The sequence below is a fragment of the Microcebus murinus genome, chromosome 2, assembly GCF_040939455.1.
Source record: "Microcebus murinus isolate Inina chromosome 2, M.murinus_Inina_mat1.0, whole genome shotgun sequence".
Classification (NCBI taxonomy): Eukaryota; Metazoa; Chordata; class Mammalia; order Primates; family Cheirogaleidae; genus Microcebus; species Microcebus murinus.
In genome coordinates this window covers 91,720,975-91,748,624 of record NC_134105.1, presented here as the reverse complement: position 1 = coordinate 91,748,624, position 27,650 = coordinate 91,720,975, and the positions used below count along the sequence as shown (strand labels likewise).

General features: G+C 35.9%; 1 long non-coding RNA gene across 1 annotated transcript in view; it reads right to left on the bottom strand.

Moving 5' to 3' along the window:
* Positions 1-12,255: 12,255 nt before the first annotated feature.
* The window catches only part of LOC105878736 (uncharacterized), an 89,983-nt gene continuing 74,588 nt past the window's right edge, over positions 12,256-27,650 (bottom strand). Inside the window, exon 3 of the long non-coding RNA XR_001157454.3 lies at positions 12,256-12,680. This is a non-coding gene — a long non-coding RNA (uncharacterized LOC105878736). The remainder of the gene's footprint in view (positions 12,681-27,650) is intronic.

The following is a 27,650-nucleotide window of genomic DNA, read 5'->3' as shown; positions in this document are numbered from 1 at the left end:
TAACTCTTTTCTCATGACCCTGATGCTCCCAACAAGCATCAGGTCCTGTTGAAACCTTAAACTCAATATTTCCCTTCTGGAAAGATATAGAAATGTAGTAATCCTACTGACAGGAAAGTAATTTTACCTGACAAACGTGGACTTGGCTTAGAAACAGATCCTGAGTTTATTATGTATGCCTATTTGTCTAGCATTTTCACTTTTCAAATTCTTTAATTTTATTTTTTAATGGGCAATACATTCACAAAATTCAAAATCAAACAGTAAAAATAAAAAGATATACATTGAGAGTCTCTTTCCACTTTTGTCTCATTTACCTAGTTCCTTGTCCTCTGCTTTCCATAGTATCATTTTCATTAGTTGCTTATACAGTATAAAGGCATAACTTGGAGATATTGCAGGTTTACTTCCAGACAACTGTAATAAAGTGAATATCACAAGAAAGCAACTATTGCAATAAAGTGAGTCACACAATTTTTTTAGTTTCCCAGTGCATACAAAAGTTATATTTATATTATACTGTATACTTAGTAGCCTTACTAAGTGTGCAATAGCATTAGGTCTAAAAAAACAATATGCATACTTTAACAATATTTTACTGCTAAAAAATGCCAAAGATGATCTGATGTTTCAGTGAATCATAATCTTTTTGCTTGGGGAAGATCTTGCCTGAATGCTGATGCTGCTGATTGGGTGGTGATTGCTGGGGTGGCTGTAGCAATTTCTTAAAATAAGACAACAATGAAGTTTTCTGCATTGGTTGACTCTTCCTTTCATGAAAGATTTCTCTGTTACATGTGATGCTGTTTGATAGCATTTTACCCACAGTAGAACTTCTTTCAAAGTTGGACTTAATCGTCTCGAACCCTACTGCTACTTTATCAAGTAAGTTTATGTAATATTCTAAATCCTTTGTTTTAATGTCAACAGTGTTCACAGCACGTTCACCAGGAGTAGATTCCACCTCAAGAAACCACTTTCTTTGCTCATCCATAAGAAGCAATTTCTCATCCGTTCAAGTTTGATCATGAGATTGCAGCAATTCAGTCACATCTTCAGGTTCTGCTTCTAATTCTGGTTCTTTTGCTCTTTTCGCCACATCAGCAGTGACATCCTCCACTGAAGTCTTGAACCTCTTAAAGTCATCCATGAGGGTTGGAATCAACTTCTTCCAAACTCCTGTTAATGTTGCTATTTTTTTTTACCTCCTCCTCCAAGTCATGTATGTTCTTAATTGCATCTAGAATGGTGAATCCTTTCCAGAAGGTTTTCAATTTACTTTTCCCTGATCCCTCAGAGGAATCACTATCTATTGGCAGCTATAGCCTTACAAATTGTATTTCTTAAATAATAAGACTTGAAAGTCAAAATTACACCTTGATCCATGGGCAACAGAATGGATGTTGTGTTCTGAGGCATGAAAACAACATTCGTGTCCTTGTACATCTCCATCAGAGATCCCGGGTGACCAGGTTCATTGTCAACGAGCAGTAATATTTTTAAAAAGAATCTTTGTTTCTCAGCAGAACTTAACAGTAAGCTTAAAATATTCAGTCAACCATGCTATAAGCAGATGTGCTGTCATCTAGGCATTGTTATTCTATTTATAGAGCACAGACAGAGTAGATTTGAAATAATTCTTGAGGAACCTAGAGTTTTTGGAATGGTAAATAAGCATGTTGGTTTCAACTTAAAGTCATCAGCTGCATTAGTCCCTAACAGGAGAATCATCAGCCTGTCCTTCGAAACTTTGAAGCCAAGTATTGACTTTTCTTCTCTAGCTATGGAAGTAATAGATGGCATCTTCTTCCAGTAGAAGGCTGTTTCATCTTCACTGGAAATCTGTTGTTTAATGTAGCCACCTTCATCAATGATCTTAGCTAGATCTTCTGGATCACTTGTTGCTTGTATGTCAGCACTTGCCGCTTCACCTTGTACTTTTATATTATGGAGATGGCTTCCTTCCTTAAACCTCATGAATTAAATCTCCACTAGCTTCAAACTTTTCTTCTGAGACTTCTCACCTCTCTCAGCCTTCATAGAATTGAAGAGATTTAGGGCCTTGCTCTGAATGACTCTTTGGTTTAAGGGAATGTTGTGGCTGGTTTGATCCAGCCACTATCCAGACCACTATCCAGAACTTTCTCCTTATCAGCAATAAAGCTGTTTCACTTTCTTATCATTCATGTGTTCACTGGAGTAGTACTTTTAATTTCCTTCAAGAACTTTTCCTTTGCATTCACAACTTGGCTAGATGTTTGGCACAAGAGGCCTAGCTTTCAGCCTGTCTTGGCTCGTGACATGCCTTTCTCACTAAGCTTAATCATTTCTAGCTTCTGATTTAAAGTGAGACACATGCAACTCTTCCTTTCACTCGAACATTTAGAGGCCATTGTATAGTTATTAACAGGCCTGATTTCAATATTGCTGTGTCTCGGGGCATAGAGAAGCCCGAAGTGAGGGAGAGAGATGGGGGAACAGCCAGTTGATGGAGCAGACAGAACACACACAGCATTTATCAATTAAGTTCACCATCTTATATGGCCATGGTTCACAGAGCCCCAAAGCAATTACAATAGTAACATCAAAGATCATTGATCAGGCCGGGCGCGGTGGCTCATGCCTGTAATCCTAGCACTCTGGGAGGCCGAGGTGGGCAGATAGCTCAAGGTCAGGGGTTCAAGACCAGCCTGAGCAAGAGCAAGACCCCCACCTCTACTAAAAATAGAAAGAAACTAATTGGCCAACTAAAAATATATAGAGAAAAAATTAGCCGGGCATGTGTAGTCCCAGCTACTCGGGAGGCTGAGGCAGAAGGATAGCTTGAGCCCAGGAGTTTGAGGTTGCTGTGAGCTAGGCTGATGCCATGGCACTCTAGCCTGGGCAACAGAGTGAGACTCTTGTCTCAAAAAAACAAAAATCACTGATCACAGCTCACCATAAGAGATATAATAATAATGAAAAAGTTAGAAAATATTATGAGAATTATCAAAAGGTGACAAAGAGACACAAAGTTAGCACTTGCTGTTAAAAAATTGCTGCCCACAGACACAGGCCAGGGTTGCTATTAATACAAACCTTCAATCTGTAAAAAAAAAAAAAAAAAATGCATTATTTGGGAAGTGCAATGAAGGAAAATGCTATAAAGCAAGGTATGCCTTTATTCTATGTTTCTTTATGTAAATACAAGCTAATATAATTATATATTCTTATTTTCCCTCTTTCTTATGCAAAAGGTATTATACTAGATATACTACACCATGTTTTTTTCACCTAACAGTATATCCTAGGGATGATTCCTTCTATAGAGTGTTTCCTCTTGTTTTTTTATAACTGCATAGAAGTCCATAGAGACAAGTACCATTATTTATTTACCCTGATGGTAGAGGAGCTTGGATGAGCACTCCCTACCAACCCCAGGTCTCTAACTACAGCTCTCACACTCTTTCCCCTCCCTGAAAACATCCATGCCCCATTCCCACCTGCTGCTTTTCAGGGCTTCCTCTCCCTCTTGGTAGAGAAAATCTGAAGGCTCCAGAAGGAGAATCCTCAATTTCCTGTTATCATGTATGAAAACCCAACTACATCTGTACTTCACCTCTTCCTCCCTCAGGCTGCAATACAAGGGACTTTTCACCTGCTGTCTAAGGCCAGTCCTCTGGTGAGGATTCCACCTCCTTTCAGTCTTCTCGGGACACTGTCATTGACTATAGTTTGTCTTTTGTATTTTAAACTTCCTCCCTCACTACTGGATCATATAAAATACCCCCACCACATGATTCTGATAGTTCCAAAACTTTAGCACTATCAGAATCACCTGGAGCAGGTGATAAACCACAGTTTCTTGGGCTTTCCTCCTAGAGTTTCTGATTCAGAAGGTCTGGAGTGTAAGAATTTTCATTTCTAACAAGTTCCTGAGTGGTGCAGGGACCAGCTTTTGAGATCCACTGACTGTCCTAGGACAAAAGTCTGAGAGACACACTTCGCTGGTTACTTAATTTAATTATCCTTGACCCCACCACTTTCATAGCAATTTCCAAAATATCACATGCCTCCATTCTGCCATCTCTTCATACCCCCTCTTTGAGAATTACAGAAAATAGCAGATTTGGGGACCTAGAGAATACTATCTTGGGGTGATATCCTCTAGCAGCTTGAGATAGAAAATCTACTTTCAAAATGATGCAGTTTGCATATAACTCAAAAATATTAGAAGGTTTGAAATAGGACTGATTCTAGACAAGAAATAGCAAAAGCAGTGGTCTTCCTCCTCCTCTTCTTTCTTCTATCCTACTTAAGACTTAAAAGGCAGGGAAATCCATTTTTGTCACAAATATTACTATTTCTGACAAATATGATATATGAGTATATATATTTTTGAGTGTATTTAATAAAATATAATTTACATTTAAAGTTATTTAGCTTTGGGGAAACTTGGAGGACAAAATGTCAGACATATCCAATTTAATAGGAGGAGATATTTTAAATTGAAATAAAAATACAATTTAACAATTTTAGTTTTACCTTGTTCTTCTGGGAAAATCATTTTGTCTAAGGTTTCCTAATACTGCTCTAGATGCAAAAAGATTTTGTGTGTGTGCATGTATTAGGATTGCTTAATTTCAAGGCCCAAACTTACTGAAGTACAAAAAGTAAGCAAACAGCATAAAGGATGATGATCCCATGATTTAGGGCCCATTCGCTTGATGAATTTTTGAGATATGTTAGGTAATCTTTTCAGTATATGTGATCTATGAAGATACTTTCCATAAAGGCATTTGGTGAATGAGTTTCTGACAAAATGTACTTCTAGACTTCAGTATCTTCAGAAATAATTCAGTATTCTCAGATTTTGGAATTAAATAAAATATTTATGTTTCTTATAGGCATCCAGGAGGAGAGCTGTTAACATTTCATCTTGAAAAACCTTCACAAAGATCACTGTCTGCACAGAGCCTCCTCTTCTGGCCCATAGTCCCTTATTCCAAGCCTTCTCTTCTTGAATTCCACTCACTGTTGTAATGAACAGACATCTCACTTTATTGATTAAAATTGATTGGCTTTATTGACTGAAAATCAACTCAACTTCATTTATTTTCCCTTTCTTTTTAAATTAATACTACTTTCAGCTTAAATACAAATAAAGAACTCTTCTTTTCTACAGCTATCCTCAGGAAGTGAGTATTTTTATTTTTTTAATTTTTTTTATTTTTCAAGACAGAATCTCGCTCTGTTACCCAGGCTAGAGTGCCGTGGTGTCAGCCTAGCTCACAGCACCTCAAACTCCTGGGCTCAAGTGCCACCATGCCCGGCTAATTTTTTCTATGTATATATATGTTTTAGTTGTCCAGCTAATTAATTTCTATTTTTAGTAGAGACCAGGTCTCACTCTTGCTCAAGCTGGTCTCAAACTCCTGACCTCGAGCGATCCGCCCACCTCGGCCTCCCAGAATGCTAGGATTACAGGTGTAAGCCACCGCACCCGGCCATGAAGTGTGTATTTTTAAATTACCAAATAAAATGTCTTGGTGCATAGGGAATTATGTTTCTGTGGACTCTTGATGATTCAGGCTTCTGAGAATGCCAATGGGCATCAGGAAAGTTTTTTTCTTTTCTCTATTAGAAGAGGCCCAACCTCAGGCATATTTGAGATACATGGCAGAAAGATGTGCTCTCCTAAGTGTAACGCTGGTCTACCGTGACTGTCTTACATGTGGAGGAAGTGGTTGAGGACACAGCTGCCAGGCACACAGACTCTGGAGCCAGACGACGTGACTTCAATTTTGGTTCCTACACAGTTACTAGCTGTGTGGCCTTTGGAAGTTGCTTACCTTCTCTATGTCTCATCTGTAAAATGAGATTTTAACAGTATCTACTTCAAAGAGTTATTCTCAGGATAATATGTAAAAGACACAACAATGTCTTGAACATAATAAATGCTCAATAAGTATTAGTTGTGGTTATACTGTTGTTACAAGTATTATTTAAAAAATTCATGTAATGTTAACAGAGAAATGAGAAGAAATTTGATTCTAAAGAGATAAATATTAATGATAGTTTTGTTGCCAGCCTCCAAGTGGAGGTTTTTTCAAGTTCTTGGTGTTCTTTGAGAAAAGAATTTCAGGACGCACCATGTAAGCCAAGCAAGTGACAACTTTTTATTGAAAGCAAAAGTACACTTTCAGAGAGGAGAGCAGGCAGGTTCCAAAAAGAGCAGCTGAAGTGGGAGGCAGTGGCTTTAGATCTTTTGTAGTCTTATTAATTGAGGGGAGAAATATTCAAGGCTAAGGGGTTGGCTTTTACTCAGAATTTGGGTAATGATTTCTAGAATTGGGTTCCTTTCTATTTTCATACTTCATATGGCTGTCTCAGAACTGTCATGGTGATTTCAAGGGGGGAAAGATTTTAAACCACAATGTATATGACATTGTAATTAGCCAAAGTTTATATAAGGTGGCAGAGATAGCTGACAACCTGGTAGAACCCGGTTCTTGCCTGCAATTGTCAGCCTCTTTTGCTTAAGGTGATTTACTTTAACACCTGCAGCCAATCTTCAAGCCCCTGGGGCATCTGGTCTCAACTCTGTCTCCTAGTCTCCTACTCTAACAATTTGGTTATTGAAAAATGGCATTAATGCCTATTTAAAGAAATATAGAATAATTATTAGTTTACCTGATCCCAAATTAAGATGGGGAAGCTCCTCTGTTGAAAGCTACTACTTATTGGCAAAAAATATTGCATATGTTTCACGTGTATAACAAACACAATATAGCTTGACAATATCCCTTTTAAAAAATCCAAAACTTTGATCTTAGTTATGAAGAGAAGCCATTACATTACTACCTTGAGACATTAGCAGAGAGGGAAGCACAATATATAATACCATCAAGCCTAATGAAAGCATATCCAGTTATTTATACTGCGACTTATTCCAGAAAGGAATAGAGGCTGCTATAATGAGTGAATCATAAGAGAAACCTAAAAAAAAATACTGTAAGGTAGTTGGGCTAGCTCTCAATGCATATAAAATACATTGTAAAAAGTATTGCAAAGAAATATAAATAAGAATAGAAAATGCTCCTTCTACATTTTTATTATTGGCACATTTCCTTTCTTGAAGTATCACAGACCATTTTATTTGAGTCTTTCCCATCCCTCATTCCTCATATTCAGTCGGTAGCTATGACTATTAGCTTCACATTTGCCATATTTCTTTGCGCCACATCTTTTCTCTGTTTCTACTGCCAATACCCTAGTTCGCATTACCTCTTTAATATTAAAGGTTTCCTGCTCAACTTTCTGCCCCTTACCTCTCCTCTTTCCATCCTCCTCCTCTCCTACCACCATAAACCATCCAATGCAGTGCTACTGAATGAATATTTATGAAGTATATCTCTTGTCATTTGACTGCTAAAAAACCTTTTATTGCTTTCTATTTTTGATACATTTTAAATGTGGCCCCCTTTCATGCCAATATTTTCTACCTTATATTGTGATAAAGTTTGTATACATTTGAGTTTCTCTACTACATAGTAAGCTCCTTGCATTGTTTCCCCACAACATCCAGCACATTGTCTTAAGGTATCAATGAATGTTGAACAAAAAGAAATTTAATTATTTATTTATAAAACCTTAGAGGAAAATAGTTGATATGCAATTCTAACTAATACAACTTTTTGATGACATAATTTGATCAGGACAAAGAGACAATAAATCACCAAATTAGGAAAATGTAACTACTTCAAGACCTTAAGTACCTATTTGCAAGATAGTCACATAATTCCTTTAAATTGAAAAGAACATATTTTCATCTTGTCGTTTGCTATATAAGTTGTGCCAAATAAAATATTAATCAAAGTTTAAGGAAAGGCTAGTAGAATGAAAAAAAAAAAAGAAACCAGTAATTGAAAATACCAACATTTAAAAGGTATTATGGCACTAGAGATTCTAATAAAAATGATAAACTGGAATGCCCTTACATCTAAGGTAGCAAGCTATTTAGTAAGTTGGATGACTTTGAGAAAATTTATAAATACATGACCATTGAAAGAGAGTGGTTCATTTGTGCATTTATGATTCTGCAGACAAACGGTATTCTTGGCAATGTGCATTTAAATGCTGTGTGACCCCAGAGTACAATTATATGAAGATTAATTTTTAGCTTGTGTGCAGTTTGCATTGTAGCATGAGAAGTCTCAGAAGAAAATTCATCCAGGGATTTCATCAGGTGTTAAAAAGAGCTTAGAAAAATAAGCAATCATTTTAATAACAACTCAGGTAAGGTAAAGATAACCATCTCTTAGTATCTATAATCATTGCAAAGATTAAGGTTTGCGTCTTTCCATATGATGGTAATACCCATAGATAATTCTAGAGATTACAATTGTTGCCGTATAAATCTCCAAAATATTTGTCTTCATGGTATTTTAGAAGTTTATTGAATTGAATCTGAATGGAATGCAGGAACTTTATTATACATTCAGATCTTTGCATACAAGTATTTTAAAAGCAAACCACCACCTCCACCGCTTGAGTGTGAGCTAGACTTAATGACTCTTTTCCAAAGAATAAATTATGGAAAGGGAAAAAGATTAATAGTAACTTTACAGTGAAGAAACCTGGCAAGTGATAAAGGTTAACATCACCAGTCATGTCATGTGCATACATGCACCCTCCGATATGTATGATGAGAAGTACACTACCTCTGTGGGATTCTTCTAAAAACCCATAACCCCAGTCTAATCATGAGAAGAACATCAGACAAACCTAAACTGAGGGACACTCTACAAAACACCTGAGTTTTCAAAACTGTGAAAGTCATGGACAATAAGAGAAATTGTCACAACCAGAGAAGATTAAGGAGCCATGACAATGAAATGCACTGTGGTACTTTCATTTGGATCCTCAATCAGAAAGAGGACATTAATGGAAAAACTGGTGAAATCCAAATAAAATCTGGAGGTTAGTTAATAATAATGTGCCAGTGTTAGTTTCTTAGTTTTAATGTAATAGATGTACCATGTTAATGTCAAATGTTGACAACAGGGTAAACTGGGTGAGAGTATGGGAACTCTGGGTCATATCTCTGCAACTTTTCTGTAAGTCTAAAATTATTACAAAATATAAGTTTACTTTTAAAAAAATCTTAGTTTTTCTGCCTCTAAGATACAGCAGGCATATACCCACTGTCTGCTGTTGCTATCTAAAGCTATATTATCATTCCAGGAGCACTTGGTTGACAATAGCGTTGAGTGAAATGGACAAGAAAATGGATAGGAGAAAGCAATTTAAAGAAGGACATGGGAAAGCTTAAAGAAAACCAAAAAGCTTTGAAAACAATGTATAATATTAAAATTACTTTTAAAGAATGTATTTTACTTTTTACAGACACAAAAGAGCCACAGTAATAAAAATTCACTTCCGCTATATTGTGATTCCATTAAAATACAAGTAATTTCTATGTTTATGCTTTTCTCAGAAAAGACTCTGTCCTTCTGTTACCACAGAGCAGAGCTCTAAGCTACTATATTACCCTCTGGGGAGAGGTATGTTTTGTTGGATCGTGTGTAACAACATTGCAGCCTATATGCACGCTCTGAGACAATATCTGAGCATTCCAAGTTCTTTAAAAAAAAAAAAAACAAAGTAGAATTGGGCTGCTGATTTCCTTTAAGTGTGAACGAAGGTAAATACCATTTTAAAAACAGATATAATCCTAAAATTGTAGACAAGTGAACCATGTCATAACATTCTCCACTCCACCTTTGTTCTCTCAGTGGCAGATAGCCCCTACTGAATATTCATGATGACCATGCCTAGCTATTCTCAAATACAGTTGTCTCCCCTTATACGCAGGATAAACGTTCCAAGACCCCCATAGATGCCTGAAACCTCAAATAGTAACAAGTGCTATATAGACTGTACTGTTTTTTCCTATATATAAATATTTATAATAAAGTTTAATTTATAAATTAGACATAGTAAAAGATTAACAATAACTAATAATAAAATAGAACAATTATTAATACATCTATAAATAAACTTAAATAGAATAATTTAAAAATTATGAATTTATTTCTGGAATTTTCCATTCAATATTTTTGGACTGTGGTTTATTGCAGGTAACTGAAACTGTGGAAAGCGAACTGTGGATAAGGGGAGACTACTGTATTTACAACAATATAATTTTATTACTGACTTTGGGAGACTAGTTTATATTCTCATTGTATAATTTCTTCTTGACCATAATAAGCAATTTTTGCTCATTATTACCTCTTAGATTTTAATCCTTGTCATACATTTACAAATGCTAATATCATTGACTAACCCATGTGTTCCTTCCAAAGGGAAAATTTTAAGAACTACTGCATTTCTGGCATGTGCATGTAGATGAATGCCTTTGTATCAAGTCCATTATTGAAAGACTCATTCATCATTTTGCTGGGAAGATTACAGATATCGCCTATAATTTGGAAATTATGTTCTGGTAGTTTGCCATTAGGTGAAATGTTGCATATCAAACCTTATTTTCCTGTGGATTTCAATAACACACATAATGTGATTTTCAGTGTAGAGGTAAGACAAAGACACAAAGTCTACATCTTTGGAATAGGAACCACAGTGACAATGAGAAAGGAGTACAGAATGTCATAATGTCAGGCTTCAGTGGGCCTGACTCCTGGTGAGTGGATGGTACAGAAAGGCTGAGGCTGTGTCTATCTTCCCAAGACTTGCTTCCTGTCCCATGCTTCCCAGTCCTCAAGCTTAATGGGATCTTAGTGAGAGGGAGAGACCATTTCTGAAGAATAAAGCTGAGGACAGAGGTTCACCATCCTTCCTTCATTTTCTTCTCTCCCTGTCCTGTCCCCTGGACATCAGGGCAAGACTGCATCCAAAGGCTGACCTCAAAGACTTGAACTCATTATTAATACTGCTGGCTCTGCTCTTTGGGATGGGCTCTAGAACATCTGCTGTACTAAATGCAGGGAATTGCTATATTTGTATTGGTACAGTATATGAGGAAGGGAACTTTATATATTCTAATGTTCCAATAATTGAAATGCCAAATAGTTGCTGTCTCTAACAAGATGTGCATGATTTTCCTTACATTAAAAAAATTTGCACCATTTAGAAAGAAGCTTTCTATGTGATTTTCCTTACATTAAAAATATTTCTGCTTCTAAGAGAGCAGTTTTGCTTCATTATGAAGCTGGTATCCCTTGATCTGTATTTGATTTGTGGCCTGGACCTTCAGTTTCTGTATTTTTCAGTAGTTTTCTTTCTGTTGCTTTTATAAGTACCTCTGCACATATCTGACTGTGCTTTTTTTCTGCCCTGGCTAAGCATTTGCCAAGGAAACCTACCAGAATGGAAACTGCTAAGAATGATGACCACTTCTTATTGACTAATATTTATATCTTCAGAGCTTAGCACAGTGGTTGACACATAAAATGTGTTTCATTCTTATTATTTAAAATGTACAAAAAACCATTTTCTTATTTCTTCTTTCTACTGATGTGTGTCACTACAGTATGCACCAGAATGCAAGTTCACTCTTTGGACCATTTGTGTGGTATCTAGCATAATGCATCATTTACAAATCTGCAGAGTTGTAAGCAAACTTACCAAGTTTCTTGCCTGTTGGCTCGACACGGGTTCTCACAAATGACCTGATTCTACACCAAATATCTATTACCTCTTGGTGTCTATTATCCACTGACCTATTTTTCTAGAGGCCACTTGACTTCTCATGTTGAGGTGTTTGGTTGCTTCTATTTCCGACCTCATTTGCAGGAGAAGTAAAACGACTTAGAAAACCTATGGCAGCTTTTAGAGAGTTAAAAGGAGTTAGACTGGATAAAATAATAACTCCGGTGAAGGGATTCAACAAAGGTGAAACTTGAACCATCCAAAACTGTGAATCCACCATTGGGGTCATGTATACCACTTGCCTTCGGGGAGGAATTTTGTAGATACAAATAAACCAGTTGGAATCGTTAAGACTGGTTAGCTGCAAACTATTCTATTAACTAAATAGCACTATGTTAACAGTGACCCATCCCCAGTTCTGACATATCTTTTCCAATAAGCTTCTCAGCTATGATGTCCATGCTTCACCAATGTAGAGCACAACTCCTCACTTTCACCTCTTCCTGCTAGATCATCCACTTCCAGTTCAGCAACCATCTTGGTCCAATTCCTCGCACTTGCCCCTTCTCCCTCATCCCCAATACCTTTCACTGTTGTTTTGTTTTATTTGCAACCAATATTATTTTGTGGAAAAATCTACTCAGCCTTGTATTCCAAGGCCTCCCTCGCAGTTCTCTCTGGAGGACGCCACTCCTGTGCTCACGCCTGCTGACTCACTGGGCCAAGAAGAGCAGGTCAGCATACTCGGCTCCCCTTTCCTTTGCTGCACCATTGTTCAACCAGCTTGTGCCCCATCACGCTCGATATTTCAAAACCTCAAAGGCAACTCGTCTGCTATGCCACGTCCACCGATCATGCCTCTTCATCTCCTGTCCTTTCCCACTGTCACCAGACACTCTCAGACACCCTTTGCCCAAACTATTTTTATGATATTCCAATGAGTCACCTGGATGCCAGCCTCTCTTTCTTCTTCATTTAACCCACTGTCCATTCCACGTGCTGCTTAGGTGATCTAAAAGGTAAATTCTGGTCTAGTAAAAAAAAGAAAAAGAAAAAGAAATAAGATTTCTTTGCTTATTAAATAAAGCTCAAACTCCTCAGTCTGGCATCTAAGACTCCCTATAATATGGCTCCAATGTTTAACTCCAGCCTTACCTTTCAACGTCCTCCCCTCCAGCCAGCCTACACTATGTACTTTTTCTGTCCGGTGGGATTTTCTGCTTTTAATAATGACAGTTGCAATTTATCAAGGGCTATGTTCCAGGCATTGCAATTAAGCCTTTTACATTTAATCAATTCAATAACAGTGTAAGGTAGGAACTATTATCCCGTTCTAACAGGTGAAAAAATATTGTTAAAGGGAATTACATAAGATTTCCTAGATCACATAGCTAGAAAACAGCAGGCCCAGATTTGAACCCCATCCATCTCTTGGCAAAAGTCGTGCTCCCTCCTTTGTCTGAAATGCACTAATCTTTACTCATCAAAATTATTCTCATCCCCCCAAATCATGTCAAATGCACCTTCCCTCATGAATCATTTTTTGTCCCTCTGACCAAATAGAATCACCCCTCCTCTGTACTCTCACGGTACTATAGACACTTTGTTTACTCATTTCAAAAGCCAAGTTTGTAATAGAATATGGTTGCAGGCCTGCTGGAGCTTACATGCCAGGTGTTACTTATTTCCTTTTGTATTCCCTTTGAACACAGTAGGCATTTATTACATAGTTATTGCACTTAGTCAATATCTATCAATCCTCCATTAATACACTGACCTATTTGTGTGGAGGAATCTAACAGAATGCTTTCCCAGACCATCTTTCTAGAATACTGTAGCCAAAATGGCATCTGAACTTCATTTTTACAGTTGTTATCTGTGCAAAAAAGTGCACCCTCTATACTCAAGAAATTTTTGTTCGACTAAAATAATAAACTATTTTTCTTTGTATAATCAAGGATCTATGTCATCAGTTGCTTTTTTAAAGTCTCACTTCTTGTAGATTCTGATGTGAAAAGAGCTTGTTTCTTGCTCAACAGCACTAGAAAAACCAAATGTGAGAAATGTGAGGCGAAAGTTGACAGTAAGTGGCAGAATCAGGATTTAAATCTAGATGTGAGGCAAATGCTGTAGTTCTTAACCAATATGCTACACTGTGTTGCAAAACAATTGCCCAGCCATTTTGTTGCCTGCAAATATGGTCATGCTATTTTAACAGTATGTTCTGCCACTGGGATTATAATTTGTGTTTTCCCTAAACAATTTAGCTGCTTATTGGCAATTTAAGATTCGGGTTCTTTGTTTTTTTTTCTTGTGTTGTTTTTGACATAGAAGAAATGTCCTACCATTTGTCTAAGAGGAATCTCTTTTAACTGTGCTTTACATCCTACCCTTGTTAAGGATTAATACAAACAGATGATCTCATTATTTTTATCATTTTTCATATTACATTTCAGAAAGGCAACTTCAAGCTTGGGTTTACCTTTCTGTCATCACTCTCCTATCTTCCTGTACCTATTTGTATAAAATGGAAGTTAAGTATAACTCAGAGAGTGAAGAATAGTGTTTAACTACCAGCATGTTTTGCCTTTGCACAGCATTTTCTGAACTGGAGACAGACCCATTTGCAATCCAGTATGGTGCATGTGGGAGAAAAGAGGTAAATTTAAACTTTTCTGATAAATAAAATCCATTAAAAGAGACTTTATAGTAGATATTGTTTTGAGAATAGCATGCAAATTTCTTCAGAAGGTACATACTGTTCTTGACAAAATGGTCCTTCTTTACCACTCCAGCCTCTTTTCTTACCATTATTGCCTCTTGCTTCTATTACAGACATGCTGAACTTCTTATAGGTCTTCCCAAAAGACATGCTCTTTCTCACCTCTGGAATTGCACATGTTGATCTTTCTTCTGTTACCTTAACTCCCTATCCACTATTGGTCCTCCAGGACTAAACTCATGCTAGCTCCCTAACTCCCACAATGTTAGGAGCCCCTTTTATAATATGTCTACCCCACTTATCTCCCACTGGTAGCAGACCTTATGCTGATTTGCAATTGCCCATTAATTGCCTGTCTTCCCAAACAGCTGGTAAACTCCATGAGGGTAGGAACTGTCTTTCCTACTGATAGATTCCCAGGACCTTGGATGGTATTTGGAACATTATAGGTGCTCATTACATCTTTTACTGGATGAATGAATAAATGGATGAAAGAATTAATTCTTTTCTAAGAAGAGACAGTCATTCTAGATAGTCAGCTTTTTATCTTTTAGGACTAAATATTATTTCCTTGTGACCTTACCATTTTACCCTGACAGATTCGAAAGACTGAATTATAGCAGGTTAGTGGCACCCAAATTATTAAAATACTTGGGCAACTGCCAGATTTCTTTTTATCATATGCATACTTTGTATCTGGGTATTTTATTTGCACAAGGATTATTCTTCTGGGAAGTCATATAGAATTCCTAGGGAGTATACCATCAAAAGGGATGAATCAGCTTAAATTAATCTGAGAAACTAAATATAACTGAGTGGGAAAAATAATGCTTAAAAGTTATTAAGAGGAAAAGCACACACTATATTTTTTCTGTAATCAATTGCAAATTTACATTTGATAGCTCTGGTTGTTGTTTAATCAAAAATGATTATCTTCCTTGATTAGAAGTATTTTTTAAGGAAAAGGAATTGCTAATTAGTTTGCTATCACTCTGTTGAAGGTGCTTGCAATTAAATTGAGGAGGTAAGGAAAGCTGCAAATGATCCAAATGCTAAAATGTAGTTACTAAATATTGAAGGAGTTCCTCTTTCAAACTCGGTGAAGCTCTAAACTTCTTTTTTTTTTTTTTTTTTTTTGAGACAGAGTCTCACTTTGTTGCCCAGGCTAGAGTGAGTGCCGTGGTGTCAGCCTAGCTAACAGCAACCTCAAACTCCTGGGCTCAAGCAATCCTGCTGCCTCAGCCTCCTGAGTAGCTGGGACTATAGGCATACGCCACCATGCCCGGCTAATTTTTTCTATATATTTTTAGTTGGCCAATTAATTTCTTTCTATTTATAGTAGAGACGGTGTCTCGCTCTTGCTCAGGCTGGTTTCGAACTCCTGACCTCGAGCAATCCGCCCCCCTCGGCCTCCCAGAGTGCTAGGATTACAGGCGTGAACCACCACGCCCGGCCTCTAAACTTCTTTAAATAAAATAATAACTCTAGTATCTAAAATAACATTCTCATAGAAAAAAAAAATCTGTGAACCCTTGGTTGAAACAAAAGAGACTGATTATTGCACATTTTTATGGTAAGTATACCTAAAAAGAAAAGCTAATTGCTATTGTGTATTTGGATACATTTAGATGAAGTCATGATATAAGGTACAGTCTGTACGATGAATTGGTTTCTTAATAACATTTAAAGATGTTTGCTTCTTGAAAAATCAAATTGCCTAAGATTTATTTCTTTCCATCTTAACCATTTTTAAATCTACAGATCAGTAGTGTTAACTATTTGCACATTGTTGTGCAACAAATCTCTAGAATTTTTTCATCTTGTAAAACTAAAACTCTAACCATTGAACAACAACTCCCCACTTCCCACCCCTACCCTCGTCCCCTGGCAGCCACCATTCTACTTTTTGTTTCTAAAAGTTCGACTTTATACTTTATGGAAGTGGAATCATGCAGTATCTCTCTTTTTGCAATCAGCTTGTTTCACTTACCATAATGTCCTCAAGTTTCGCCCATGTTGTAGCATGTGAAAGGACTTCCTTCTTTTCAAGGCTGAATAGTACTCCACTGTATGTATATATATATATATATATATATATATATATACCACATATTATTTATACATTCATCCACTGATGGACATTCAAGTTGCTTCTACCTCTTGGCTATTGGGTATAATGCTACAATGAACATGGGCATTTAAATACCTCTTTGAGATTCTGCTTTCAGTTATTTGGGGTGTATATCCAGAGGTGAAATTGTTGGATCATATGGTAATTCTATTTTTAATATTTTGAGGAACCTCCATATTATCCATGGTGTCTACACCATTTTACATTCTCACCAACAGTGCACAAAGGTTCCAATTTCTCCACATCTTCACCAACACTTGTGTGTGTGTGTGTGTTATAATAGCTATCATAATGAGTGTGAGCCTCATTATGGCTTTGATTTGCATTTCCCTGATTAGAGGTGTTGAGCATCTTTTCATATGCTTGTGGCCATACATGTATCTTCTTCGTAGAAATATCTATTCAAGTCCTTTGCCCATTTTTAAATTGGGTTATTTGGGTTTTATTGTTGAGTTGTAGGAGCTCTTTATATATTCTGGATATTAATCCCTTATCAAATATATGGCTTGCAAATATTTTCTCCCATTCTGTAGGTTTCCTTTTCACTTTGTTGATTATTTCCTTGGATGCACAGAAGGTTCTAGGTTTGATGTAGTCCCATTTGTCCATTTTTGCTTTTGTTGTCTGTGCTTTTGGGATCATATCCAAGAAATCATTACCAAATCCAATGTCATGAAATTTTGCCCTATGTTTTCTTCTAAAAGTTTTATTTATAGCTTTTGGTCTTACAGCTTATGTCTTTGATGCATTTTGAGTTAATTTTTATATTTGATGTAAGGAAGGGGTCCAACTTCATTCTTTTGCACATGTATATCCAGTTTTCCCAGCACTGTTTGTTGAAGAGACTATCCTTTCTCCATTGTGTAGCCTTAGCACCTTTGTTGAAGTCATTTGGCCATATACGTGAGGGTCTATTTCTGGGTTCTTTATTCTGTTCTATAGGTCTTTGTATATATCCTTAGGTCAGCATAATACTGTTTTGGCTGCTGTAGCTTTGTAATATATTTTGAAATCAGGAAGTGTGAGGCTTCCAGCTTTATTTCTCAAGATGGTTTTGGCTGCAACAGTGCATTTTTAAAAATGTGCAATGTTAGGCTACATTAGGAGAATATAGTGTTCAAATATTGGAAAATAAGAATCTACCCTCTCTGAACTCATCACAGCAATTATACTATAGCCCATTGTATTGAATTCTGTCTTAATATTCTATGAGAAACATTGTGTCCATGGAGGTTAACCAGATGGGGAAGGTCAAGAAATTATTTTAGGGCCGGGCGCGGTGGCTCATGCCTGTAATCCTAGCACTCTGGAAGGTTGAGGCGGGCAGATTGCTCAAGGTCAGGAGTTGGAAACCAGCCTGAGCAAGAGCGAGACCCTGTCTCTACTATAAATAGAAAGAAATTAATTGGCCAACTAATATATATAGAAAAAATGAGCCGGGCATGGTGGTGCATGCCTGTAGTAGTAGGATTGCTTGAGCCCAGGAGTTTGAGGTTGCTGTGAGCTAGGCTGATGCCACAATGCCATGGCACTCATTTTAGCCTGGGCAACAAAGTGAGACTCTTGTCTCAAAAAAAAAAAAAAAAAAGAAATTATTTTATGGAAAGAATATTTGAGGAAATAAGAATATTTGAGGAAATAAAAATATTTAAACTAAAAAGTTAACATGAGTAGACATTTCATCACAGAAGATATATGAATAGCTAATAAACACATGAAAAGATGCAAATTAAAACTACAATGAGATATCATTTCATACCAACTAGAATGCTTAAAAGACAATGATTAATGTTGGAAAGGACAGGAATCCACATACATTACTGATGGGAATTTAAAATGGTACAGCCACTTTGGAAAGTAGTTTGGCAACTTCCTAAGAAGTTAAACATAAATTTACTATATGGTCCAGCATTTCCACTCTTGGGTATCTGCCCAAGAGAAATGAAAACATACACACATACAGACTTGTACATGATTGTTCTTGGCAGCATTATTCACAATAGCCAAAAATGAGAAATAATCTACATTCCATCAACTGGTGAATGGATATATAACATGTTATTAATATATCTGTACAATGGAATACTATTCAGCAATAAAAAGGAACAAACTATAGATACATGCTTCCATATGGATGAACTTCAAAAACTTAATTCACAGTAAAACCCAGACACAAGAGAGAGAGGCCATATATTGCATGTTTCTATTCATATAAAATATCCAGAAAAGGCAATGCTTTAGAGATAGAAAGTAGTTGCCTGGAGTAGAGTAAGGAGAAATAAGAATTAACAATAATGTGCATGAAGTATCATCCTACTGGGGTGGTAAAAATGTTCTAAAACTGATCCATAGTGATAGTTGCACAACTTGATACATTTACTGTAAAAATCATGGAATTGGAAAATTAAAAAGGGTGAATTATATTCAAAATATGTCTCAATAATGTTTTAAAAATATATTTAGACAAAAAGAAGTCCCTGCTGGCTTTTTTTCTCACAGAAATCAACAATCTGACCCCCATTCTTATGGAAATGCAAAGACCCAGAATAGCCAAAAAACAATCTTGAAAAGGAAGAACAAAGTTGGACACTTCCCAATTTCAAAAGTTACTACAAAGCTACAGCAATGAAGCAGTGTGATAGATTATGGGGGCAGGGGCCAGAAAAAAAAGATAATGTGATACTGGCATAAAGACAAACTTAAAAATCAACGGGACAGAATTGAAAGCCCAGAAATAAGCCCTTACATTTGCGGTCAATTGATTTTTGACAAAAGTGCCAAGAAAAACCAATGGGAAAAGAATAGTCTTTTCAACAAATGGTGCTGGAACAATTGGGTACGCACATATAAAAAATACATTTGGATCCTCACCTCATATACAAAGATTAGTTCAAAGTGGATAAAAAATCTAAATGTAAGAGATAAAACTATAAAACTCTTAGAAGAAAAAATAGGAGTAAATCTTTGTGAGTCTGGATTAGGCAAGCAATAAAAGAAAAAAACATGATAAATTAGACTTAATCAAAATTAAGAACTTTAAAAGACACTATCAAGAAAGTGAAAAGACAACCCACAGAATTGGATAAAATATTTGCAAATCATATATCCAATAAAGGACTTATATCCACAATATATAAGAAAGTCTTACAACTAAATAATAAAAAGACAAATAACCAAATTTAAAATTGGGCAAATGTTTTGAATAGACACTTCTCCAAAAATCTATATATAATAAACATATGAAAGGATGCTCAATATCATTAGTCATTAGGGAAAAGTAAATCAAATACTACTTCATACCCGTCAGAATGACTATAATTAATAGGATGGACAATAATAAATGTTATTGAGCATGTGGAGAAATTAGGCCCTTTATATATTGCTGATGGAAGTATATTAATAAAACGGTACAGCCACTTTGGAAAATAGTTTGGCAGTTTCTCAAAATGTTAACCATAGGATTACCACATGACCCAGCAATTCCATTCCTAGGTATCTACTGAGAAGAAATAAAAACAATGTTGCCACAAAGACTTGTGTGCAAATGTTCATAGCAGCATTATTCACAATAGCTAAGGAAAAACGTGTAAATAACACATGTCAATCAATGGGAAGTGGATTAAAGAACTAGAACAACAGAATACTATTCACCAATAAAATAGAATCAAAATACTGATACATGCTTCAACATAAATCCTTATAAAATCTCAAAGATGTCATGTTCAGTGAAAGAAGCAAGACACAAAAGAATGCATATTGTAGGATTCCATTTATACAGAATGTCCAAAAAAAAAGCAAATCTGTAGAGACAGAAAGTAGGTTAGCAGTTGTCAAGGTCTGGGGGTGGGAATGGGAAGTGATTGTAAATGGGTACAAGATTTCTTTTTGAGGTGTTGGAAATGTTCTAAAATCATATCGTGGTGATAGTTTCTCAACTTTGTATATGTACTAAAAGTCATTTAATTATACGATTACAATGGGTGAATTGTATGGTATGTAAGTTATACCTCAATAAAGCTAATAAGAATAATAATTTTAAAAACCTGTATGAGAAATGGAAAGGACGTAGAGATCACTGAGTCTAACACTTCCATTTTGTAGATGAAGTAAATGAGGCCAAGACAGCTTCAATGATGTGCCTAAGGTCATAAAGGCAGCTATTGTCCAAGTAGGATCTAGAACCCAGGCATTTGGGAGTTAGCACATTCACCAAGTCTCTTTTTTGCATATGCATTTCTTAACATTCAAACTAGGGGAGGTTACCTTTTAAGTTGGCCTCACAAGACTGGGTATATTTCCCTTATGGCCCTTGATTACAGATTATTGTTGTCCTTTTTCTCTTACAGGACAGTTACCTCCATGAGAGGGATACCCTTTTCCGGTCTTGCTCACTATTGTGTCCCTAGTGCCCGGCAGAGAATGCAGGAGATAATCAAAATTAAAAACTTTAAAAGACACTATCAAGAAAGTGAAAAGACAACCCACAGGATTGGATAAAACATATGCAAATCATATATCCAATAAGGGACTTATGTCTAGAATATATAAAAAGGTCTTAAAACTAAGTAATAAAAAGACAAATAACCACATTTAAAAATGGGCAAAGGTTTTGAATAGTCACTTCTTCAAAAGATATATATATATAATAAACATATGAAAAGATGCTCAATTCATTAGTCATTAGGGAAGAATAAACCAAAACACCACTTCATACCCACCAGAATGACTATAATTAGTAGGATGAACAATATCAAGTGTTAGTGAGGATAAATGGGTATAAATGGGTTCTCAATAAATATTTGTTGAATGAATGAATGGACAGATCGGCCAAAAGCCCAAGTGTTCCCAATAGTCATTGTGAAGCAATGCCCCAAGTGGAATCTTCTGGCAGAGACTGGGTGATTCCCTGCACAGAGGTCTTCAGAGATGCACATTACTCACTTGTAGCAAGGCAAAGTTAAATATTTTACTGGATTTCATAGTAATAACAAATAGCATCTTTAGGTTGGGAAGTGGAGCCATCACAGAAGTGCAGGCCTACTTGGGTTTAGCTAACTGTATGGAAAGAAGAGAACTTCAGATGAGGCCCTCCTCTAAGAAACTAAGGCACTGGAAATAGGACTTAATAGTCAAGCTCAGGGTATATAAAATATCTCTCTTCAAGCACTTTATTTGTACTTTTGTTTTTAATATCTGTTCGACCAACCCACGTGTTTATTAAACTTTTATTTGTCATCTACCATGTCCCAGGCACTATGGTTGGTGCTGATACAACTATGAATACAAACATACACACAGACCCTCCTACCTTTTCCTTCAAGGACTCCATATTTTTATACTTTATTAACAAAAATATTTTAAAAGACTGCAAAATGTTTCACCAAAATCCAGAAACACTGATCCATAGTGCCAAATACTTACAGTAGGAATTGAATAGAAAAGGTGAAGTCTCTTTTTACCTCAAACCCAAGTTGGTCAACTTCTTTTTTCTAGGACTCTTTTTTTCAAAATTATGAATACATTTAATTTCACTTCACATTTTCATGGCCTGGCTTGCCCTAAACATTTTTTAAAATTCTAACCAATCGTTAAATAATTTTTTTTGCTGGATTTAAATATTCAGTAAAGATTCTATGTGGTTTGAACTTGTATGATTCATTAAACTCATGGTTTCATTACAGTAATATTTAGAGGACTAATTATCTCTGAGTAATCACAGAGTATGAAGCAATTTAAATGTCATTCCTAGCACAGGTTAGAAGCAAATTTACTTATTAAATTATGAATGTTTTACTTTATACTGGCCATTGAATAATTAAAAATGAACATGACACTTAATTTCAAAGATGTAAAAAAAAAAAAATTCAATGCCAGTAGCTCTGCATCAACTCAGAATAGTCTGAACTGAGTTCATTTTCTTAAAAACTGAAACCCTCCCTTGGGTTCTGATTATCTTAAAGTCACAACTTTTAAATGTGATTTTCAGGTTTTTATTTCACTAATAATTTTCCAAAAGTTAGACTCCATTTTGAAGCTTAAGGACATTTTAGAATAGGAGTTAGCAAGTTTTCTTCCAAAAACAGATTCATTTTGTTAACTGTATAATTATAATACATAACACACTATTATGATGAACTATACATTGCAATTTTTATAGGTCAAAATGTTTGAAAATTGGCAATTCCATACAGTTCAAACTAATGAATATACTCCAGCAAATGATAGTACTTTAAAAATGGAAATTAATTTTTAAAAACTATAGATATAATTTAAAACATTACATGAAATTTGAAAAAATTCATACTGTACAAATATAAATTTTATAGACATTTTGTACTTTATTTTCTGTTATTTTCTCTAATGCATATTTTTACATGGTACACTCATAGCATAAATAAATGTTTACATATATAAGATTTAAAACTACATTACAAGCATATCTCATTTTAGAATACTTTGCTTTATTGTGCTTTGCAGGTATTGTTTTTTTTTAAAGTTGAAGATTTGTGGCAACCTTTCATTGAGCAAGTCTATTGATGCCATTTTTCCAACAGTATGGCATGTGTTAACTTCATGTCTCTGTGTCACATTTTGGTAACTCTCATATTTCTAATTTTTTCATTATTATTATATCTGTTATGGTTATTTGTGATCAATGATCTTTGATGTTACTACCGCAATTGTTTTGGGGCACCACAAACTGCACCCATATAAGATTGTGAACTTAATTGATAAATGTTGTTTGTTCCGACTGTCCCACTGACCTGCCATTCCCCTTCCTCTCTCTCTCTCCTATTGCCTCCCTGTTTCCTGAGATACAACAATATCGAAATTAGGCCAATTAATAATCCTACAATGGCCCCTACCTGTTCAAGTAAAAGGAAGAGTCTCATGTCTGTCATTTTAAATCAAAAGGTAGAAAGCTTAGTGAGGAAGACATGTCAAAACCAACAGAGGCCAAAGCTAGGCCTCTTGTGCCAAACATCTAGCCAAGCTGTGAATGCAAAGGAAAAATTATTGAAGGAAATTAAAAGTGCTATTTCAGTGAACACACAAAGGATAAAAAAGCAAAACAGTCTTATGGAGAAAGTTTTAGTGGTCTGGATAGATCAAACCAGATCTATTATTTAGATAATAGACCAGATAATAAACCAGATTATTTAGTGGTCTGGAAGATCAAACCAGACACAACATTCCCTTAAACCAAAGAGTCCTCTTTTTCATTCTGTGAACACTGAGAGAGGTGAAGAAGTTCCAGAAGAAAGGTTTGAAGCTAGCAGAGTTTGATTCATGAGGTTTGAGGAAAGAAGCTGTTTCTATAATATGAGATTGCAAGGCAAAGCAGCAAGTGCTGATGTAGAAGCTGTAACAAGTTATCCAGAAGATCTAGCTAAGACCACTGATGAAGGTGGCTATATTAAACCACAGATTTTCAGTGAAGATGAAACAGCCTTCTATTAGAAGATGCCATCTATGACTTTCATAGCTAGAGAGAAGTGAATGCCTGGCTTCAAAGCCTCAAAGGACAGGCTGATTTTTGTTAGGGGCTAATGCAGTTGGTGACTTTAAGTTGAAGCTAATGTTCATTTACCATTCTGAAAATCCTACGGCCCTTAAGTATTATGTTAAATCTACCCTGCCTGTGCTCTATAAATGGAACAACAGCCCTGGATGATAGCATACCACTTTATAGCATGGTTGATGGAATATTTTAAGCCCACTGTTGAGACCTGCTCAGAAACAAAGATTGCTTTTAAAATATTACTACTCATTGACAATACGCCTGGTCACCCAAGATCTTTAATGGAGCTGTACAAGGAAATGTTATTTTCACACCTGCTAACACAACATCTATTCTGTAGCCCATGGATCAAAGAGTAATTTCAGCTTTCTAGTCTTATTATTTAAGAAATACAATTTGTAAGGCTATAGCTGCCATGATAGTGATTCCTCTGATGGATCTGGGAAAGTAAATTGAAACCTTCTGGAAAGGATTCACCATTCTAGATGCCATCAAGAACATTTGTGATTCATGGGGAGGAGGTCAAAATAGCAACATTAACAGGAGTTTAGAAGAAGTTGATTCCAACCTTCATGGATGACTTTGAGAGGTTCAAGACTTCAGTGAAAGAAGTAACTACAGATGTGGTGGAAATTGCAAGAGAACTAGAAGTGAAGTCTGAAGATGTGATTGAATTGCTGCAATCTCATGATCAAACTTGAATGGATGAGGGATTGCTTCTTATGGACCAGCAAAGAAAGGGGTTTCTTGAGATGGAATCTACTCCTGGTGAAGATGCTATGAACACTGTATACATTAAAAAAAGGATTTCGAATATTACATAAACTTAGTTGGTAAAGTAGCAACAGGGTGTGAGAGAATTGAGTCCAATTTTGAAAGTAGTTCTACTGTGGGTATTATGCTATCAAAAAGCATTGCATGCTACAGAGAAATATTTTATAAAAGGAAGAGTCAGTTGATGTAGCAAACTTCATCGTTATCTTATTTTAAGAAATTGCCACACCCACCCCAATCTTCAACAACCACCACCCTGATCAGTCAGCAGCCATTAACATCAAGGCAAGACCCTATAGGCAAAAAGATTATGAATTCCTGAAGGCTTGGGTGATCATTAGCCTTTTTTGGGCAATAAAGCATTTCAAAATTAAGGTATATAAATTGTTTTTTAGACATAAAGCTACTTATCGTGTAAATATAACTTTTCTATGCATGAGGAAACCAAAAAATTTGTGTGACTTGCTTTATTGCAATACTAGTATTATTACAGTGCTCTCAAACTAAACATGGAATATCTCCTAGGCATGCCTATGTACATTTTTCAATCCATGATATAATTTATATTTATAATTTTTAATAATTGCATAATCTACCAATTGAATGTACTATAATTTACTTACTCATTCTCATATTGTTGAACATTTAGGTTGCTTCTAGGTTTCTGATGTTACACCTTTGATGATGAGCACCTTTTGAATTGCTAAGAAAAATCTGGCTTGTATTTATGTACCATTTAAAAAATCTATGTCTCTGTATTTTTTAACTGTTTGGATTTTTTAAATCAAGTATGATTAATACTCTTGGTACATCAGGAGATACAAAGAAGTTCCATTAAATTTTTCTCTGTAATTTACCATTAGTATTCAAAACTGACTTCTTTTATAGTCATTAATTTGTAATGACAACATAATAATTTTCAGAGCTCACAGTCTACTACCAAACTTTCTACTGAGCTTGTAATTAAAATGTCAGAATTCATTCCTGTCCTTGAAAACAATTTTTTGCTTTTGATCATTGATTCAAAACTGTTCTATAGATCTTAATTCTCACATCACCTACTTCAGCAGTAAAACGAATACTAAAAAACAAAATAAGAGTTTAGAATTTAAAACCTGTTCTTATTAGCTTGATATAGACAATAGGATCAGATGTTGTTGCTTTTTACCTTTTTTTTTTTTTTGCATGCTTAAAAATAAAATTTTGCACTGTTATACAACTAAGAGTTTAAACTTTTCTATTGGACTATTGGTAAGTTACAGTTCACGAACTTTAAAAAGTTTATTTTTGTGTGTTTTAAAGAGATTATGTTAAGTTCATTCTTAGGTCATACTCATATAATATCTTAGTTCTGGCCCAAATTTTACATTCTCACAAATGAGAGTGGAAAAGACTGCTGAAATACCTTGTTAACTTCAGGTATTTGCCCATGTGACCTATTATCCACCCAGGGTCTCACTTCCTCACATGCCTGCAGTCAACAAGTTAACTGGAGTTCTGTACTCATGATTGATTTGAAAGACTATTCACTGTTGTTCCACCTCCAAAGAGCTGTAACAACAAATATTAGAAAGTGGATAATATACAAGCCCCTTTGTTTTGATTATCTAATCCAGAAAGGTAGATGTAGAAATCACACATCATCTCTCACTCATTCCTTTTAGTTGATTTTTTTTTATCTTTTTATTTTTTAGACTTTGCAGGGATGAACTCATTCCCTTTAATCATTCTTAGTACTGATACTCAATAGCTGGCAATACCTACATGGTTCTCAAGGACAAGCTATCTAGAATTAAAATGAACCATTATTACCATGAATGAGCCAACCTACTTTCTGCCCACCATCATATATTATATGAGGAGAGGACATTCAATTTGGCAAGTATTAGAGTGCTTTCTTTATACAGCAGGGTAAGATGGGTATCGAGGAAAGCTGGGTCCTTGGTTTTTTACATTTTTCCTAGTCTAACAAAGGGCTACATTCTTTCAAAAACACATCCTGTGGCTGAAAATGTTTTTGTTAACAGTTATGCAACCTTATGAAAAAGCATGGTCCTCTCCAAATTGGATATACTATAAATTGAAGACATTAGTCATAGCTGCTGGGGTTTTTTTTTTTTCCTTCCCCCATTTGAAACATACTCTTAAATACTTTCTTTTTTAGGCCAGATTTTAAGTGGTGTATTGAAATATTGGAGAAAAAAATACTACGTGTTAAAGAAAAAACAGGTTGTACAGATAATTTTTAAAAAAGCAATCTGCATCAGAGGGAGGAGAAGCAGGAGAAATAGCAGTGTCATTTTCTCACATTTCAACCCCCAGGCACACACATGTAATTTAACAAAATGCTATATGATGCAGCACTCATTCACACACTCAGCATGTGATTATGGAACACTTGTCGTGGGTGTCACAATGCAGTCATCTCTGTGGATGATACAGGGAAAAGAAGGTCCCATCCTTGCCCCCGAGCAGCTTACAGCACCTTTGGAGAGATAAGACAAGCATGAAAATTTTAAGAACAGTGCAAAGTACTGGCTCCACAACAGACAGTGGTTATCAGGGATGCATGAGAGAGTGGTCTCAGGAGGGCTGTAGAGAAGCAGCAAGGCTTGATCTGGGTCTTGGAGGTTGAGGATTTAGTAGCTGGGGAGGAGAAAGGAGGGCCCTCTAGACTGAGGAGAATGTTTAAGAAAAGGCAGGATTGTGTAACCATGCCCAGGAGATGGTAAGCAGACAGCCTGGCTGAACTGGACCATGTATGTCATGGAAAATTAGATTGGAGCTAGATTTGGTGGAAGGGACAGAGAAGGCAACTGAGTCCTATAGCTATCCACTATATGCCAGGCCCT